Source organism: Lissotriton helveticus, chromosome 5_1 (assembly GCF_964261635.1).
Source record: "Lissotriton helveticus chromosome 5_1, aLisHel1.1, whole genome shotgun sequence".
In the NCBI taxonomy this organism is placed as follows: domain Eukaryota; kingdom Metazoa; phylum Chordata; class Amphibia; order Caudata; family Salamandridae; genus Lissotriton; species Lissotriton helveticus.
This window is the reverse complement of record NC_136065.1, coordinates 1,275,710,687-1,275,731,344: the sequence shown is the minus strand read 5'-3', so window position 1 is coordinate 1,275,731,344 and position 20,658 is coordinate 1,275,710,687. Positions and strand designations below refer to the sequence as shown.

The following is a 20,658-nucleotide window of genomic DNA, read 5'->3' as shown; positions in this document are numbered from 1 at the left end:
CACAACCCCTTTCAGGATTAACCACAAGTGCCACTGAAATAACCGGTGCTTAACCCTCTGGTAGCTTGGCACAAAAGCAGCCAGGCTTGACTTATATGAAATGATTAAAGTATTTATTAAATGAAAATACAATACAAGAAAATGTCCACACCAATGTGAAAAATAGATAAAAATATAATAAATAATTTGAAGCCAGAACAAAAATCTTATCAGAAGATCCAGAGTTATACTTTTATTACGTTTTTCATAAAATCTAGTGCCTAAAAGAAGAAAGTGTCAACCATGGGCATCTAGTTGAACGAGAGTGAAGCAAAGCACGGTGTGAAACTGTTACTATATGCGGGATTCCCGCCCATAAATCACAGCAGTCGTGGTTATTCAAAATAAGATAACTGCTGTTAGTAAGCAAGTTAAAAGCGGCAATTATTGCTGGGACGGGGGTTCCTTTAAAAAAACAAGCAAGATTAGGCGCGAATACATTACAAGCTCCGTGCAACTTAACGTATTTACAAACCAGGGAATGTCCTACTGTGGAATCGCAGTCCTGCCCTGTTAGAAAAACTTCCTTACCCTCCCGTTGACATCTGTAAGTGAAAGGTAGGGACCATGATTCATGGAGAAATGCACTACCCAGGGGTTCAAAGCGGCCTATCGGAAAATGTTTCATACGTGATTTAAATTGAAAATGCAAAAATTGGTGAGAGATAACCCCATGAATTAACCATACAGCTGAATCCATCTCCGCCACAGAGAATGCCAAGTGTTCTAATCGTTCAATGTGTAATAGCCTGTATGTAGAATCTTTCATGGACAAAAATCTGTGTTTGTCAGTTAGATTAAAAGGTCAAAACAAAGCTGAAACATTCAAATAATTCCAATGGACTTTTCCCAGAGTCAGTAACGTCCATGCAAACTGCATCACTGATCGTAATTGATTTTGACGAATATATAACACAGATACTTCATTCTAAACAATATGAATAACAGATGAAACGATATTATCCAAGGTATAAATGCGTGAAGACAGTGTATTGATATTATTGTTGACCACTGCAAGGACAAGCTGTATAGATAAACCTCTTTATTCTGGAAATCCTTGGACCTAAGATAAAATCAGCCAAATTGATGTCCCTTGACAAGAGTGACAAGTGTTGTTTTACTGACGACAAAGTAGCAAAGTAGAGTGTTCCAACCATTATTGGCACAATTTATCCACTGAGTATGTCGTGACCGAATGTGAATGTGGAAAACGAGGATCCGGTGTAGTCTGTGTGAAACCAGGCTTTACATTATAAAAACAAAGTTGGCATTCATTTGAATTGGTTTGCCACACCAACCATCCGGACAAGTCAACATCAGAGACATTGAAAGTCTAATTTCGTAACGGAGCTTGTAATACATCAATCATATAAATTCATTTGTGTATGCCAATTTTCATATTCCGCTAAAGACAGAATAGATGGGATATTCACATTTTTGGTAGTTGCCAAGCCAAAGCAAGTAGTTTGGTACACTGTATCATTTAAAAATAAAATCTGATGCGGGATTAGGCAGGCACGATGCAAAGCTTCAGATCCCTGAAACCTGTCAAGCCTTAGTGCCCCAAATTGATTTCAAATCAATGGTATCTCACCAGTGATCATAGCCCTGTGTGGCCAATACAGTTCTAAAAGAATTGGAATAGATTAATTTAGTGTGGGTCAGAAACAATTTGGGCTACGATGAAAACTGCAATTTAAAAAAAGGATTCCTGACTGGACGGGTTATAATCTGTGAAATAGGTGAATTTATCCCTAAGGGTTTTAGAACTCCCTTGTATGGGAGTTGGACAATCTTCCAATTGCGTGTAATTAAAAACAGATCTCAGCGTGTTTATTTTGTGCAAGAAATGATGCCCATAGTGTTGATAACAGAATAAATCAGCATAACTGGCAGAATTCAAATATAGATCTTCAGCATCAAAGGCAGCATAATACTTAAAATCAGAAAACAATAAATGTACTGCTTGTACATCCCAATCATCAGAATGTATGTTCTGTGTTACCACATCTCCTAATGAGACGTGAAATACGTATGGTATCTTGAGGAGTTCCGTCGGGCTGCGAATTTCGAATGCTACTTTATCCCAAACAATGCCATCTGCAACTGGGAAATCTGAAATTTTCAAAGAGTTTGATCACATTTCAATATATGGGACAATGTATGAGGGGCTAGAATTCCATCAACCAAGTTCACAGCAGAGCCATCTGTCAAATAATGACCATTGATGAGCAAGAAAAATACTGTCACAAATCCAATCGACATGAATAGGAAAATCAGGATAAGTACCAACCAGATGTATGTCCATAGCAGGACCAGATAAGTCTTTTTGAATCAAGAGAATAAAATACTTATTTTTGTTGATGGAAGTGCCAAATTGTAAAATGAGGAGGAAGAGTCCTAAGAGAAGCTCGCACAGTCCCCAAAATAACCGCTTGCACCCATGTTCATTAAAGGTGGTAGTGCAGCATCAGATTGATGTTGTCGAGGACTTGTCGGCACTTCACTTTGGGACTCATCCGTAGGGTAAGTATACTCGACTTCGTCGCTGGATGAGGATGGAGGTAGAACAGGCAAAAGGTCAATAGTAGTGTCAATCTTACCCTCAGCGATACAGGGACCAGTCGCAGAGGATGAAATCACCGGATTCAAAGAGATAGCGTTGCATGAAACTGCAGGTGTTACACTATCCAGAATCGGCCAGACAGTGTAGTTTGACATGGTCCACTGAGATGTATCTGTTGTCTTTGCAACCAGTTAAAGGTGGTAGAATCACTGTAAGAGTACCCTTCAATCCAAGTACTGGAACCTGTGTACAATAAGAGGGATCAAATTCTTTTTTGTTCTCCAGCTTTTCCCCTACCAGATCTCCAATCTTTGGAAGCCAGATGGCAACCGGGATCAGCAGTGCAGTTTCATTGGAAGAGGGCAAATGTTCAGTTGAGTAGCTGTCACACGTCTTTTGCAGGTTCTTTAAGATAGTGGAATGATAATCTACGTCAAAGGTTGCAGCAGCCACCACAATGTCTAGACCATCAAGGTCTGGCACAAACATTTTAATGCTAAAGAGCATTTTGCATGGGGTCCACCCACCCAGAGATCTTCTAGGGAGATTAGTGAGTGCATGTTGAACTCCATACAAATGGGCCAGCCAGTTCCTGCCAGTACCTAAGAACCTAGCTGTCAAAGATTGCTTTAAGTCACGGTTCATTCACTCCACTATAGAATTGCCCTCAGCGCCTGTATGGAGATGTAAACTGCACCAGCACCCCATCAACTTCATCGCGCCCTTGTACGCCTTAGAGGCGAAAGCTGGACTTTGGTCAGAATGGAAGGTGCCACAGGCAAAAATCCCGAGAAAGACACGCAAATCTCTAATGAAATTTAGAGCGTCAGCCCTGCTTTGTGGCCAAACTCAGACAAATCTAGTGCACAAATCAACTGCAACAAAAATGTATTTATTAGCAGTATCAGAAGACAATGGACCGCAGTGATCAAGATATACACAGCCAAATGGCTGATTGGGAATACATAGCTGGATTTGTGGTGGGCGTGAGACCGTAGACGGATTAATTTGCTGACAAATGTCATACGAAAGTACATAATTAAAGGTCTGGTTATATAAACCAAGCCACCAGTAACGTTGCTGTAAAATAGAGACTGTCGCAGACACCCCGGCATGTGCAGAAGCCATGCCTTCGTGTGCGGCAATGATCAAAGCAAGTCAGCGGTCCATGTTAGGAATCAGCCGATCCCCAATTGACAGTATTTTAGCATAAGGAACTTGTTCTGGAGATAAATGATAAGAATACTTCGAAGGGAAGCCCTGAGTATAAGCAGTTCCATCCTTTGTTGCAGCTACCGCTGCAAAAATGTAATTATCTATCTTAGTCATAGACCTTGTAACTGCTGCCACGGAACACATGGCTACTGCTGATTTGGCGGCCTCGTCAGGCAAAGAATTACCTACAGCATGTGCTCCCACACGCTGATGGCCAAGAATATGTTTAACCTGTGTGACTGGCAGACATTCTTTTAGTTCCGCCACTCGAACCCAAGGCATTTTATACTTTACTGCGCTGCCTTTAGAGTCTCAATAGTCATTCTGAGACCAGAAGAATAAGTTGTCATTAAAAGACTGAAATCAGTAGTAAGGATCACACACAATATTTACATTGGGATCAGGAAACTCTAGCTCTAGAAGAAGAGCACTCAGCTCCCCCAATTGCGCTGTACAGTCCCCAAGTGCCTGCATATGCACTATGGAAGACTTAAATTCTCCATTTACAATTGTACCAGCCATAACAGCGCAAGCCGCTGAATAAGCGAGTTTGGAACCAACGGCCGGTTGAGCCGAGACATCGGTATAAATGATACATTTGTACTCATCCTAAGGAAACAACGGAGGAGGACGAAGATGTTCATACTGTAAAAACTCCAGTGTCTGAAGAGCAGGATCAAAGATAAACGTGACATCAGCCAATGTTAAACGAAGTGGCCCATTGTATCCAACGGGGATGTAGTGCCTTAGAGTTGGGTACACTTGCCTTAGTCACTGCCTCTAAAGGAGGGAGATGCGTGATCATAAGAATGCGTTTTTCCTGCGCCAGCAAGCGTTCTTTCAGAATCACCATTTGGACCGCCGCCAAAACTTTTGCAACATTCGAAAATCGTATTTCAGCCGCAGTGCCCAAATGTGATTTGTATGCAATAAGTACTGTGTCTCTCTCATTGAAAGTCAAGTAAGTGAAACCCACCGTCCCCGGTGCTATACGTATCAACAGGTTTGTGGTATTATCACGCGTCAACAAGAAGTCAGTCGCAAGTTGGTCTGTTTGCAAAGATTGCAGAATGGTGGTATGTTCCAGAAGCCAGCTGGCAGAAGAATATGTTTGGTGTATCAGGGCAAAGAGAGGTTTGATATGCTGGGCATAATCGGGGATGTAAGTCCTCCTGAAATTAAAAAATCCCAGCAAAGACTGAAGCTTGTTCAGTGTAGACGGAGGTTGAAATTGTGCACATTTCTCCAGGAAGTGGGGGGCTAAGCACCTGCCTTCATTCTTGAGCTCGTAGCCCAAAAGGAGCACAGCAAAACAAGCGATGTGTGACTTTGCAAAATTGAATTTGTATGCATAGCCGGCAAACAACAGAATAATTCGGTTGACTCAGACTAGATGCTGGATCAGTTCATTGTCCGTCAGATAAATATCATCAATGTACGAGAACGCATCACGGTCTATGCTGTGTAAGAAAGACACAACACGTGCAGCGGAAGCCCTGGGGCTATTCTCATACCCCATAGGCAAACGCGTACATTTTTTCTGATTTCCAACTGCGGTAAACGCTGTCAAGTCATGGCTCTCAGGAGCCAAATTGGGACTATAGAAACCATTGGATATATCCAGTGCAGTTTTGTATTTCTTACGAATAAGACTGTTCACTAGCGCAGAGCTATGTGTGTTCTGTCCCGCAAATGTACGACAATGACTATTCAAATTTCAATAGTCCAATACAATGCAATATGAACCATCAGGTTTTGGTACCGGAAAAAGAGGATTATTCATTGGTGATACACAGGTTTCAATCACTCCTTGATATTCCAACTGAGTTAGAATGTCACAAAAGGGAGCCTTAGCCTCTAGTCTGATTGGATATTGCGGCTGTGGCTGTGGCATAGACCGTAACGGGATTTCATGTGCCGGTGATTCTCTATCCCAGCCCACCTGATTACGGCTCACTGCCGGGGCAAGGGCCAAAGCGCAATCAGATGCATAAGCCTTTGCATGTTCCTCAGGGACGTAATGCGAAAAACTCATCCTTCCCTCTAGAAGCGGCTAGCACAAATGGTGGAGGCCATACAAAATGTTGTATGAAGATGTGCAATTTTCCCAGAAAACCGCCGTGATTATACGCTGTATATCACCTTCAATTTGATTGTGCGCTTTACAAATGTGGACTTTACTTTACTTTACTTTACAGAGACTATCCGGGGAGGGGGAGGAACTCGTGTATCTGCTGTTTCTACTGTAATAAATGGCCCAGTGCTCTCGCCTCCTGACAGGGACGCTGTGCCTCCTGCACTATGGTAACCTCCGCTGCGCTGTGGAGCAGAGTCACCACCCATGTCCAATCTAGAAGCCGTGTTCTCGCCGTCTAATGCACACTTCGCTGTTGTTTGACTTTAACGTCAAACTGTCGAGGTTGATGCCGTCCCTGTTGTGTGGTCAGACCTTTGCCACAATCCTGGCGTTCCCCACCACTGACTTGAGAGTCCAATGTGTCCTATAAAAATAGACAAATGTTCTGTCAGGCCTCCCTGGGAGGAAACAATTGGCCTCCCTGGGGGATTATTCTGGTCTTTATGAATTTTAGGAATATGGTAAAAAGTGGGTACCACTGGATTAAGGCAGCGAAGAAACAGATATTCCTCCATGTCCAGCATAGATTCATCCAACCAGGATTTGATCATGTCATGGTACCTTTTAATGCTGTCCATGTAAACTTCCTTAGATATTTTACAATAAGTGCTTTCATCCGATAGTTGCCTTAGAGCTTCCTTAATGTAATTCTCCTTAGCCAAGTTCTCAATGGCTTCACGTTGTTCCTTAGAGATATTTTGTTTAACATTTGTATGAGATAATCGTCCTCTCAGTTTGAGCAGGTCTTTATTAACTGCTTCTGCGAACACATCAATAGCGTCCATAGGTAACTGAGGTAAAAATTGTGAAGTAGGTTTAAATTCACTGTCATCCTTGACTTGGTCAAAGCCCAGTTGTTTACTTCGTGATACTATATCGCCCCTTTGTATTTTTTCATCCTGCGTCAAGGTGGTGTTATCCACACGAAGTGATTCCAAAACCTCAAGGGCAGAACAAATGTTCCCCTGTCAACGCGTCAGTAACTGTGGTTTTGCTTAGTTGTTTTCGTTGTTTAAGGAAATTAGGTTTGGTCTTGAAATATTTATGCAATTTAGATTTACGATTCTAGAAAACAGCGGTCCTTAGGACAATGTTAATGACACAGAAATGAGAGATATAGACTTGAATCAGTACTCTATCAGGTTATTCCTGATATAGTACTGATTCAAGTCTATATCTCTCATTTCTGTGTCATTAACATTGTCCTAAGGACCGCTGTTTTCTAGAATAGATTATCTGCCCATGGTCCGAAGGTATCCATTGGGTTCCCTTGTTATAGTGAAAAGATTTAAATTTACGAGTCAATTTGAAAAGATCGATGCACGTTTGCGTGTATTCAAATCTGCTGGAAGGGCAGAAAGTTAATGTCTTTCTGTCCTTCCAGCATATTTGAATCCCCCAGGGAGGCCAATTGTTTCCTCCCAGGGAGGCCTGACAGAACATTTGTCTATTTTTATTGATTCATTTCTTTTTCCATTTGTTAAAACTTTGCCTGCTTACATCAAAGACTCACCAGATTTTCTAAAATGCATGGAGCAACAACTGTGGGATCCGGGCTACAAATTGATTGTATTCAATATTACCAGCCTTTATACGAGAATTAGGCATGAACATGGGCTTGAAGCTGTTGCACGCTTTCTAAAGAAAAAATCTTTAAAGTTCACTGAACATAACCCTATGATTCTTCAGTTCACGGAGTTCTGTTTAAAAAATAACATGTTTGTGTTTGGCGAGAAATTTTACCACCAGGTGTCTGGCACAGCGATGGGCACCTGCTTCGCCCCCAGCTATGCAAACCTGTTCGTAGGCTGGTGGGAGGAGCAGGTGTCCAGGGTGCCGGGCAACATTGATATGGGTAAGGTCATCTCATGGCATCGATATATCGATGATCTCTGTATTATCTGGGATGGTTCATTTGAATCTGCAACCGCCTTTATTGATAATTTGAATAAGAATTTTGTGAACTTGGAATTCAGTGGTTGTGTGAGCTCTGAGACTGTCAATTTCTTGGATCTTAAGGTCATTGTGAATGGCAAGTGCTTGAAGATGCCACTTTATCGTAAACCAACCGCAGGCAATTCAATATTGCATGCGACTAGCAGTCATCTCCCAGGACTGGTAAAGAGTATCCCCTATGGGGAGCTGCTACGTTTAAAACGGAATAGTACCTTGGAAAGTGTCTTTGATATAGCAGCCCAAGAAAGTATTAAGAGATTCATTGCCAGAGGCTATAGTAAAGAATTGCTTGATGTGGCTTTGAACAAAGTCAAGGCCGTATCAAGAGTTGATTTGCTGAATAAAACAGATGTAGAGAACAAAGGTAATGAAACAGGTAAAAATAAATTCAGGATGGTAACAACATTTTCAAGTGATGCCATGCAGTTAAAAAGGATTATGAAACAAAACTGGCATATTCTGAAAACGGATAACATAATTGGCTCTGACATTCCTAGTGCCCCACTGGTCACATTCAGGAAGGCAAGATCGTTAAGGGACACTCTAGTACAAAGTCATTTACACCCTGTGGTTAAAAATCCTGGAACCCTAAGGTAGCTTAAGGGTATCTTTCCATATTGAAAATGCAAGGTGTGTACGGGTAGCAAGAGGACCCTTTCTTTTCAAGTAGACGGTCTAGAAAAGCCTAAATTAATCAACAAGTTTCTCACTTGTACCACAAGTTATGTGGTATATTGTCTGCAGTGCCCATGTGGCCTACGCTACGTGTGTAGTACGATTCATTCAGTTAAAATCAGAATCTTAGAACATATGTCACCTACCCTGTGGCTAGACATTTTTCTGAGACTCATAACAGTAATAGGGATCTATTACGCCATTATGGCTTGGATTCTGTCCCTATCAGTGTAAGAGGAGGTGACCGGATCAGAAAGATCCGTAGGCTTGAATCTAGATATATTATTGACCTTGGAACTAAGAGCCCAAAGGGGATGAATGTAGGGGAGGAATAGTCTGTACATTTGGGGGATTGAAATTGAATAGTCGGGGGCTCCTGGCATTCAAATTGTATCAAATTCGTATTCTGTGATGGTGCTAAGTGTAAACGGGGCGGGTCTTTTGCAAAAACGTTTATTTTATCATTTATGGACTTGTTCATATTGGAGCCCTGATATTAACTGTACATAAATATTGTCTGCTAATAGCCGATACACGGCGTTAACTGGTTGCAAATTATGAATTTGGCATTCAGTCGATACACGGCGCAATTGTTTGATATAATTATGCTTTTGTTTTATGAATGTTTAAACACAGCATAAGAAATAATGTAATTGACAGACGTTATTTTGATAATGGTAATATTGATGTTGCCTTTAATGAAATAATTGGTGCAGCAATATATTACACTGCATCATACAGTTTGCAAGGAACCATGAGTCTTGGTACTCGATAAAGTTATATTGAGACACTCTAAGATGGTGCCTAAAAATGGCAATAGAGAGTCAGTTTTTGATTTTGATGAAAGACTGACCATGTGATCGGCTTGACCCTGGTTTTAAAATGGCCCCTTTTCGGCACATACAATGTAAACATACGACTAAGGCATCGCCGAAACGCGTCATGTTATACTTGTCCCTGTGAATTATGGATTAAAGTAATTTATGGCAATTGAAGTTCCTGTGGAGGGCATTCCTGATACCTAAAAGGAGAAAGGAGTGAGCGTGGAGATATATATATATATATATATATATATATATATATATTACCTACTGGCGGTCGCCAGTAGGTATATATAGTTAGGATTTTTTCTCTATGGGTTTTTTGAAAATTCTATGTCTAATAACTTTGGCGTTTGTGGACGGAATTGGCTGAAATTTTCAGGAAAATGGCACATTTTGTTTCTGAGCAGCCCTTGAAAATTTGGGGGGGGTTCGTCCAGTGGGGGCCGAGAAAAAAGGGGGGTCCCAAAACGTGTTTTTAACATTGAGTTTTCCATAGGGCGGTTGGCCTCACTTTTAGCCCGAACGGCTGAATGGATTTGCACGAAACTTGGCAAAATTGTAGGGACTGGTAGCCCGATGTGCCTTTTGTAGGTCTCAATATATGTGCTCCAGTGGATTTTGAGAAATTAACGTTTAAAAAAAGATATATATCTGTAACAGCGGACCGGGCAGCGGCCCAGGACGCGTACTTTTCGCGCAACGGAGCTTTGTGAAGCGAAGCTGATTGGTTCTCTGGCGTCTGTCAACATTCCAAACAGTCCGTAGCGGCCGCCATCTTGTCTCTCGGTAGGATCGAGAGACAAGAGGAGGCCAAAGCGAAGGGGCAAATGACCATAAGGGGGAATAGTAGATCCTCGCTGACCCCCTAGGTTTGATGTGGAGGTTTTAAAAGGGCCCCGCGGGGCAAAAAAAAAAAATAATAATAATAATCGAACGGCTGAATGGATTTGCACGAAACTTGGCAAAATTGTAGGGACTGGTAGCCCGATGTGCCTTTGCTAGGTCTCAATATATGTGCTCCAGTGGATTTTGAGAAATTAACGTTCAAAAAAAGATATATATCTGTAACAGCGCTCCGCTTCGCGTAACGGAGGTTTGCGAAGCTGATTGGTCATTCTGTCACTGGGCTATAGTTGGGCTACATCTGGCTGATATTTGGGCTACATTTGTTTTTTTGTGTGTCTGGCGGCCATCTTTGGGCTACATTGGGCTACATTGGGCTTCATTGGGCTACATTCGGCTAATTAGCAAATAGCTCATCGCAAACTAGGAATGGTAAAGAATCGCTATTTATTCCTTAAAGTTCGCTATTTAGGAAATGCAAAAAACTTTGATGATATATATGGCGGTTCATCTCTAACAAGATAAGAAGCATAGGGATACATTTATGATGACTGGCGCATCACCAGGGATGTGTTAGTCATTCTGTGCCGCTGTTCCGTCACCTATGGTGTGCTGCATTTACAATGCGGCGCATCATGGGGCAAAAACAGCACAGATGCGTGATGTATCTGTGCCGTAAAGGTGGCGCATTGCTGGAGTTGTATCGCAAGTGTGATGAAGCTCCAGCAAGGGTCGGGGGTGCCCCTGTCGCAGGGTTTCTGTTCTCACACAGAACTGTGGACAGAGGATTGGAACCTCGGCGAATGCATTGCTGGAGTTGTATCGCAAGTGTGATGAAGCTCCAGCAAGGGTCGGGGGTGCCCCTGTCGCAGGGTTTCTGTTCTCACACAGAACTGTGGACAGAGGATTGGAACCTCGGCGAATTAGGGTGTCCCAAAACTCACGTTAGTAATCAAAAACTCCTTAGCAAGCTAGGTACAGTGTCACATTGGATATAACAAACTCTCAATGTTTAGACAATCCAGAATATGAACTTATAGTACCTCAGGATACGTGGAACTCATGAACAGTCGGTCGTTATAGATTTCTTAGAAACCAGAAAATGGAGTTAAGAAGAACAGATGTGTATTTGAAATGTTTATTTACTAATGCAGTCTTCTCAGGCGTAGTACCTTAGATAATAAAAGTACACATATTATCAGTAGCAAAATTACCAGCATAGTTACTAGTACATAAAAAGTGAATGGTGATAGTATGTTAACATGCTGTAAATGAATAAGAGTTAGCAACACTTATAAGCAGCCGCGGGCCGTGGAGGGAGTTACGGTGAGGCAGGGAGGCGGGGAGGGGGAGAAGCAGGGTGGAGAATACAAGTACACATATTATCAGTAGCAAAATTACCAGCATAGTTACTAGTACATAAAAAGCGAATGGTGACAGTATGTTAACATGCTGTAAATGAATAAGAGTTAGCAACACTTATAAGCAGCCGCGGGCCGTGGAGGGAGTTACGGTGGGGCAGGGAGGCGGGGAGGGGGAGGGGCAAGGTAGAGAGGGCTCCACCCTGCTTCTCCCCCTCCCCGCCTCCCTGCCTCACCGTAACTCCCTCCACGGCCCGCGGCTGCTTATATCTCACCCTCCCTAATACACATATTATATTATTTGCTAAGAAGGTCTCTTTGTGTTGGTTTAGGGCGTGCCCATACTTTAGTGTCTTAGATTTGAAGGAATCACATCAGCATACACCAGCTCTCTCTTCATGTGAACCGCATCAACTGTTGTGTATGTGTGTTCGGCAAAGCAATATAAAACCCGCCTCATGCCCAGAATTGGCAGAAGTTGCACTTATGTTATGAGTATGAAGTCGTGGAGATCAGACCTCATAACAATTCTGTATCGTGTTGTTCTTGAAACTTTAGCACTCGCTGTACAGATATAGTTTAACAAGTAAAGCAGATAGTAGACCAATAACATATTATTCTCATGTAAACCACGATGAACTACTAGGTGGAAAGCTAAAGCAACAACTAAGTGTCGTGTGCAGAAGTTGCAAAAAAGGAAAAATGGCGTTTAAACCGGTAATGAGCCCATGCTAACTTAACACGGTGTAAAGATATCCAGGACCTAGATGACACCTCCTCATGATCCGGAAACGAACTGAATAAGATAATAGAAGTGCCATCTCATGAGAGCAGATTGCAAGTTTATATGTGGACGGTCCGCAAGGTAAAGCATTAAAAACTAGGAAAATTTAATGCTAAAGAAAAATAAAACAGCCAAGTACTTTATCGAGTCTTAAGCCAATAGGCAAGGTAAATAATAAAAACTTGACAAATAAGTTAATGAATTGTCAATGAAATGCTAGTACTCAGCATATCAAACATGAAAAAGGTCTATGACATAACTGTGTATGCAAAATAAGCTGCAACAGCCTCCAATAGGAAGTCACCGTCTTCATCCGAAAACAGTTCAGCCATCCAATTTAAAAGCGGAAAAGAACATACGTGCTCTCCCAGCACCGGATCCTCTATCACCATCAGAGGACAGCTCGGTGGGTTTTCAAGAAAGCTCTGTTCCAAGAAAGACTGTGCTGCCGCCAGTAAATTCCAGGGACCAAGTAGTCCATGCATCAATGCCACAGCCATAATCCTTTCGCCAGGACAAACCAACTCGTGAGTAATGATAGGAGTCATCAGCTGATTAAAGTCGACGTCAGGAGAAACCGGTCCGCAGAGACACAAATCAATGGCCCAATCGAAATCACAGGTCAGGCAGTGAAATACAGGCTGGATACAGGTGAAGTAGGAGAACCGAAAAGATAATCCATATGCCGTGCTTAATATCGCCAACGGCATTGTGCCATAATATTCTAGCATGCGATTGCGGAACAGTGTCAGCAGCTGCAGGGTCGGAGGTTGCATAGGAGGGACATCCATATTTAAAAATGTAAAAAAGCACAAGAGCGTCCGCTGGTAATGCAAGTAAAAATGCCAATCCACGAACCAGAGTGCAGAAAATACAATGAAAGGAAGCAGGGATGACTCCAAAGATTTTCTCAAATGAAGTCACGAGGCCACTGGTAACAACTTTAAAAAAGTGTGTCAGGGACTTTGTGGAGGATGCGTTAAAGATAGTCGGAAACATGTTGCTGAAATTGAAAGGCAAATCTTAATTGAAAAGGGTGTGCACCTCTGTACGGGTGTTCGCTATGTGAAGTACGAAAGTTTCACGGGCCGAACTCAAGGCCACCTCTCTCTGAGACAAAAGAGCTCTTATTCTTGCCATGCCGTTGAAACGTGTCCCAAGGTTGGTATTTGTGGCCAGATTGAAAACTCCCTATGTTCATGTGTGGGAGGAAATAGAACATTTCTGCAGCAAATAACCCGTTCACTTACTGTTACGATAAAAGGAATACTTTTAATTAACTCAGAACAATCTTCATTATTGAGCATCAAATAACTACCATTTTCCAACAACTTGAACGTGGGGATGATAGCAGGAACTGGCGTGCCTTGCAACACGCAAGCCATATTTGGTCGGTGTTTGTTGCATGAACCGTGTAACTGTATGTGCCTACACATTAGTGAATGATCTGGCGTCTCAGTGCATTCCTCTCCATTCAGATAAACTTCTTGATCATCTTTGAAACATCTGTATGTGTATGGAAGCGACCAGACCTCATGAACAAAAGCACTACCTAAAGGTTCATAACGACCTATTGGTATATATTTCATACAATTTGAAAACTTATATAAAGCAAAAGGCAGCGTTATTAAACCGTGGATAAGGCATGTTGTCAAAAAACCCGCAATCCTCTGCTGATGATGTCACTGAGCATGTCATGAATGATGTAATATGTGACATCATCAGCAGTGGATTACGGGTAATAGTATCTCTAGTTTACTCCCCTATAGCTGTCTTTATTTTAACATAAGTGTGTGTTTCCCTCCCTTATACTTACTGTTTTTGGTTCGCTTCCAGTTCGCGTACCGGCGAGCGAACTAGGAAGCGAACTAAGAGAAATAGAGGTTGGCACAGTTCCAAATATTGTACCAATTTTTTAATAACGGGGAGGTAGTTCTGAAAAGAACTTTTTTTTTATTTTTCTGAACATTTTTTTACTGTTTTTGAATTTTTCGGAACAGTTTTATATTTTTTTGGGTTTTTCTTGGAGGGGGCAATGAAAACGATTCATTGTAAAGGGCTCAACAGGAGCAACAAAACAAAAAAAAGAAGTATTTATTATTTTGGGCGTTTCGGACAAACTTGCATATGATAGTCAATAGCTCTGTTGATCAGAGTGATGCTTCTTTCTCCGTAGGAAATGAATCCATCGCAAAATACGCAGGTGTGTTTTACTTCACCAAATCTCATTTGTATATTTGGCACCATCTCCCTGCCCTCTGGTCCCGTTACTTCCGGTACAACAGATCTTCTGGCCATAATAGGGAGATTATCTAGGTCGTTCCGAAACTGTGCAGCACTGTAGTTGTTAGGATGCCACCTAGTCATATGGCGATGCATTGTGTAGTTTCCGAAACTGTATTTTTTGTCGGTCCCTCTGGACAGTCTATCTTGACATATAAGGCAAGTTACGTATCTTGCATTTACTTTTTTCTGACCTTTGGGAATTTTAAAAAATTGCCAAATGAAGTTTTCTTTCCGGTGAGACGTCCTGGGCTGCTCAGGCAAAAACTGCCTCTCTTCGTGCTCGTCCTCCTGTTCCTCTTCTTCTTCTTCTTGTTGAATTATAACTTGAGCAGGTGGTCCACTCTTCCTTGGATGTGGTGGAGGTGGTGGGGAAGCACCAGCTGAAGCTACTAAAGAAGCCATTGCTCAGTGATCACAAAGGGTCTTTCTCTCACAATGATGAAAGTCAGAGTGAGGAAAGAAGGAGGGATTTTCATCATTTGGGAAAAACAAGAGTTCTCAACCAATCAAAAGTGTTCATTTTAGATTATATGACCTAGTCTTACATCATTAGGAAACCAAAAGTGAAATGAACCAATGAAAAGTGTTATTACCAAGTCACATGACTTGCTGTGTTTACGTTAAGCGCTTTGCAGGGCCTCCCGGTTTGCTTCCAGAAACCTGCGCTTTGCGACTCGCTTCGCGTACCAGTTCGCTAACGTAGTACGTCATATGACGTATCACGCGACAACGTGAAACGTCATGCGGACGGGAGGCGTCACGATGTTGTTTTGTAACGCGGCACTTGCGGTAAAGAAACGTTTACCGGCTCGCGGTCTATTTCGCGGCATCAAGGTCAGCTAACGGGAAGCTTCCCGATTTGCGAAGCGGGAACGAAGAAAAAAAAATATTTAAAAAAAAATTTATTCATAAACATATAAAATATATTTTTGGATTTAAAGAAGAATACATTTTACAGCTACAGATATTAGCTGTTAAAAAACCAACGAAATTCACAGAAAAAACCATAGGTTATGGACCATATATAGTTAGGAATTAGCATTTACAAAACCTTGAAAATTCACTGAAAAAACCATAGGTTATAGACCATATATAGTTAGGAATTAGCATTTACAAAACCTTGAAAATTCACTGAAAAAACCATAGGTTATAGACCATATATAGTTAGGAATTAGCATTTAAAAAACCTTATTTTACTCACACAAAACCATTGAAATTCCATATATAGTTAGTTGCACTAACTATATATCGTGCACCCGCAATCCACTGCTGATCATGTCACATATTACATCATTCATGACATGGTCAGTGACATCACTGATGACATCACTGATGACATCTCAAATGACATCACTGATGACATCACTGATGACATCTCATTTGACATCATTCTTGTGCTAATACGATAAACCTCTTCAGACTCTAATATAACCTTAGATACACTCAGTGTATACAGACACTCACACACTGCCACTCATCCATGGAGTTACTCACACACCCAGTCAGTCATGCAAAGAAACAATCTCACCTCCATTTCTTCAACTATACAGTTAAACACACCTTACTTATTGAAACATATACTAACACATATTTACTCTCTTATACAATCCCTGATACAAGTTCACAATGATCGATACAACCACTCACTCATTCAGTGGCTCTCATGCACAGTTATTTATATATGCCAACTCTCACATGTACTGTGTTTTACATATGTACTTACTATGACATGTAGCATTGAGATATCCATTCACTCATCAATACACTCATGCACACAGTCAACTGCCCATGTAGCTGTTTCCACATGCACTCTTGAACTCATACACCTAGTGAATAAACTGCTCACACATCTATGCATAGAGTCTCACACCTTCCAGCCACCCCCACACAAACTCAATCTCCCATAGAAATACTTGGGCAACCAATTAATAACACATATAGCCTCTCGTATAGCTAATGATCAACACATGCAGCAGTTTACAGAACAACAGACATAATGATGCACAAATTAAGACAGTTTAGTCACTAACCCATGCATTCAGTGAGACACATTTAATCACTCACTCATACAGTCAGTCATGCACCTACTAAATCCTTCATCCAGACACTTATACATCCACTCAAGACATATTTTAACTTTACAGAAAAATACAGTCACTGGATGTTGTCATCAGTGATGTCATTTGAGATGATTTCATATATATTCATAAGATATCACCAGCATAACTACTCCAATCCTGAGCAATTAAGAGGACACAGCGGGGAGTTTCCAGGAGCCCATTTATTCACAGCTTTTGGCATGATGCCTTTCGGCAAAAAACGCCTTCCTCAGATGCCGCTTGCACAGGGTTACACTTTCACCCTCCTTAAGATGATTAAAAGGCTCTCCCATTGGCGGGAGTTTAAGCAGACCCCACCCAATTACTAACTGCTGATGTCCGATGTTGTAGACTACTGTTCCCAGCATTCATTATTCCGGTTAGTTCCGCTGGTGTGGCCAGATTTTGCTCGTAGTGAGCGCTGTTGTGCCTGATACAGGAGGGGGCTCAATGTCCGCTGAGTAGCCCTGTAATTGAAGTGTTTTGAGCTCCTCGAGTCCCCAGACGCCCCTGCCCCAATTACAAAGCAGACCCGGCCTCGAAACAGCGATGAAGTCCTCCTGATTCAGCATGTAGTCACGGTCTGCCAGTTGGCAGAAGCCACATATCTGCAATGATCTCGAGGCGGGCCTGTGATATCCAATATATATATATATATATATATATATTTTTTTTTTTCACTATTATTTTTTTTCAAAACAAACGGTCCACAATCGGTGCACGCTTTCCCCACTGGTGCCTGTGTCGAGGTTAGACCATACCTCACATTTATGTCATGGATCAAAGTTTTCACAGCACTCCAGGAATCATAAAATATCTGATAGCTTTTATTAAAGCATAATGATCACCACCATCACCATCACCAGGAATGCTGTGAAAACTTTGTTCCATGATATAGATATATATATATATATATATATATATATATATACATATATACATTACACACACACACACTATTTGGGGCTTGATTGGAGGTCTTTTTCCACTGGTGGAGACATCGAAGCAGGACTATAAGTGGACAACCTGAACCTTTCCTTGTGGTTAGGGTGTAAACGATTAAGATGGTGGTGGCCAACCAGTACAACTATGTATTAGGGATGTTACCTCTGCAGATTACACACACTCTCCTCCAGGGGACTGAAGCGGGCATTAGAACAGACATCTGGAGGAGCCGTAGGCCACAGCTGTGTGTGTCATGGCTACAGGCAAATATTACAGCATGAATGCTTTACATACAAAGTCAAACTAGAGACTTATGAAAAGGTATGGAGTTAATTTCTCTCATCCTTCGAGGCAGATATCACTCATGCTCGATACCTTAGCACCACCTCATCCTACCTCAGTTGTTGAATTTCTCCATTCCCTCCACACCACACACACACTCAAAATTAATCAGGTGAGACTCACCAGGTCAGTGTTTTTGGGTTCACGTGCCATCCATACTGCCTCCAGCGATCTCCTTTGAGGGCGGTGTCGAATATGAAGTAGTGTTATAGTACCGTGGCATTGTTGTATCATTTTGCTCCGATGGTACGTAAGGTATGACAGTTGACGACTGCTGAACTGTCCATGAAACCCAAACCCCATTTCTGTGCTCCCTTACCTTTTTTTTGCCCTAACCCTTCCCATATCCTGCCCCTTCTACTATTATTGTCCCAGTATTGGGATACCTCTTTTGTAATTGTTGGTCCTGCTGGACTTTGGTTGATTCTGAGTCTTCTGTCCTATTTTCAAATGCTTCATGTATCATTGTACACCGTTGCTGTAATGCGGTTAATAAAAACAAATACATAAAATAACAAAAAGCAACAATCAAGTCTAAACTGGCAGGCTGTCCTACATGCCATCACTTCCAGAATGTTCCAATGTTCACCAATCTGTTCCATCGTGCCTCCTAGCACGGCTTTGTACCTGCACACAACTGCCTGAGGCTAGAATTTGTGTCACAATGGGTCATAGAAAATGCTGGTATTTAGTCAAATTATATTATGGATTTCATAGGTGCATCACCAAAATGCATCTTCGTGAATTACGATCATGGTTTGGAGCAAGTATTGTTTCCAATGGGAGCCAATGTAGTTTCCTTAACAATAGTGTGGTCTGCAATAGCTTTGGCAAACTGATGAGCACACAATGCTGAGTTTTTCAATATCTGCAATTTGCACATGTTTTGGAAGTCTCAGATACTAACTTGTGATCCACTACTGAGTTGTATTGCAATCAATAGACTAGCTGATTTTCATCAGCATAATTGTGAAAGCTAGTACCTAGATCTCGGCGTGGATGGCACTGTGCTAATCCTGTGCTTTAAGACTTTGATGTTGAAACAGCAAAAGACTTTGTCCCTTTCTAGCTTGGTGTGGATAGCAATGTGCAAATGCGATGCTTAAAAACTGTGCTAAAAACCTCAATGCCTATTGTACGGCTGGACAGCTACAGTGGCTGGCATATTGGCTGGCCGGTCACAACCTGGAAGAAATTGGGTACCCCACCATAATGCTTCATATAGGACAGCTGCATAGGCTGCTTTGCCCTGGATCACCTATACCCTCAGTGGGGTCCCTATTGTTATGCATGGCCCTCTCTTATTGGAAGATCGCCATGAGATATACTGCACCCCCAACGCCAAATACCACTAATGTTACCTTGTGCGGCATCCCCACGCCATTGGACACTTAACAGCTAGGGTGCTGCGCCCGTGGGAATGGGAAGGGTTAACCTCCTAAGGCTCTCTATTCGGAGATGGGGAATTACTGCCACACTGCCACACTCTGATTTTGAACACACCCATAGGATGCCTGAAACACTGTTTTTAACACATGCTAGTATTTTTGGCTACATCCGCCGGCACTGGGCACCAGATGGAAAGGAGCTGAAAACACACAAACTACTCCAGGCGCTACACACCATGGAACAAGGTAAGCACCTGATCCGATTGCTGTATCAGGGGCTCCGCACTCATCTTATGCTACCATTAGACTCTCCCAGGGCCAGATGGGAGGTAGATCTGAACAGGGATATAAATGACTGAGATAGGACCTTTCTTTTACAAAACCCCACAAAGATCTCCCATAACTCACATTTTAAATGTATTCAATTTTCCATATTCCATAGGGCCTATCTCACAAAATTAATGTTATGTTCCCGCAGCCTCCTTGGGCTGCCCCCGAAGCCACACGCCGGACATAGATCTCTCACGCATATGTTGTGGGCTTGCCCTTCACTGACAGCCTATTAGACTGAAGTTGGGGGCAACACTGTTGGAGTTAACAGCTGCAGACCATTGCCTAGTGTACACTAGAACAGTGTACACTAGGCTTATAACTCAGACCTAAGAGCTCTAAAGTGACTTCCTGGTTTGTAGATTTAGGTCTACTGTTAGCAAAACAACTATTGACTAGATGCTGGAAGCCCCCTAGGTACCCCCCAATCGCTCGCTGGCAGGAAGAGTCGACGCACTGGCCTTTAGCAAACGGCAGTGCAATTCAGCGTAAGGAATACAGAGGATTGTGTAAAAGGCCGATATCAATGGAATGGAATGCCCTCTGGGAGACATTCCGGGCGCAGGACAACATTTTGGTACCCTATAACAGTCAGGAGACTGTCTCAGAGTAGAGAATTACAGTGTGTCTTTTGGAGATCCTTGGCTTGCAGAAGGGGGTGCTCTGTCTGGAATTTTGGACAGATGCTGGGATTGGGGAAGAATGTTGGTTCAGTAGTTGTTTTAGGAATGTAATATTTGGATATTACTGGTGGTTTGTTTCTCATCTCACTCCTCAGCTTGGCATCTAGCCGGTCCATTTGGAAGCCTGAAGAAAATAGTGTTTGCAATGCATGCCATTTTTTTTTTTAAACAGCTTTTCTGGGTCC

At 42.1% G+C, this 20,658-nt stretch overlaps 1 protein-coding gene across 1 annotated transcript in view; it reads right to left on the bottom strand.

Moving 5' to 3' along the window:
- The window catches only part of ACTR6 (actin related protein 6), a 294,492-nt gene that overhangs the window by 74,100 nt on the left and 199,734 nt on the right, over nt 1-20,658 (bottom strand). The window lies entirely within an intron of this gene.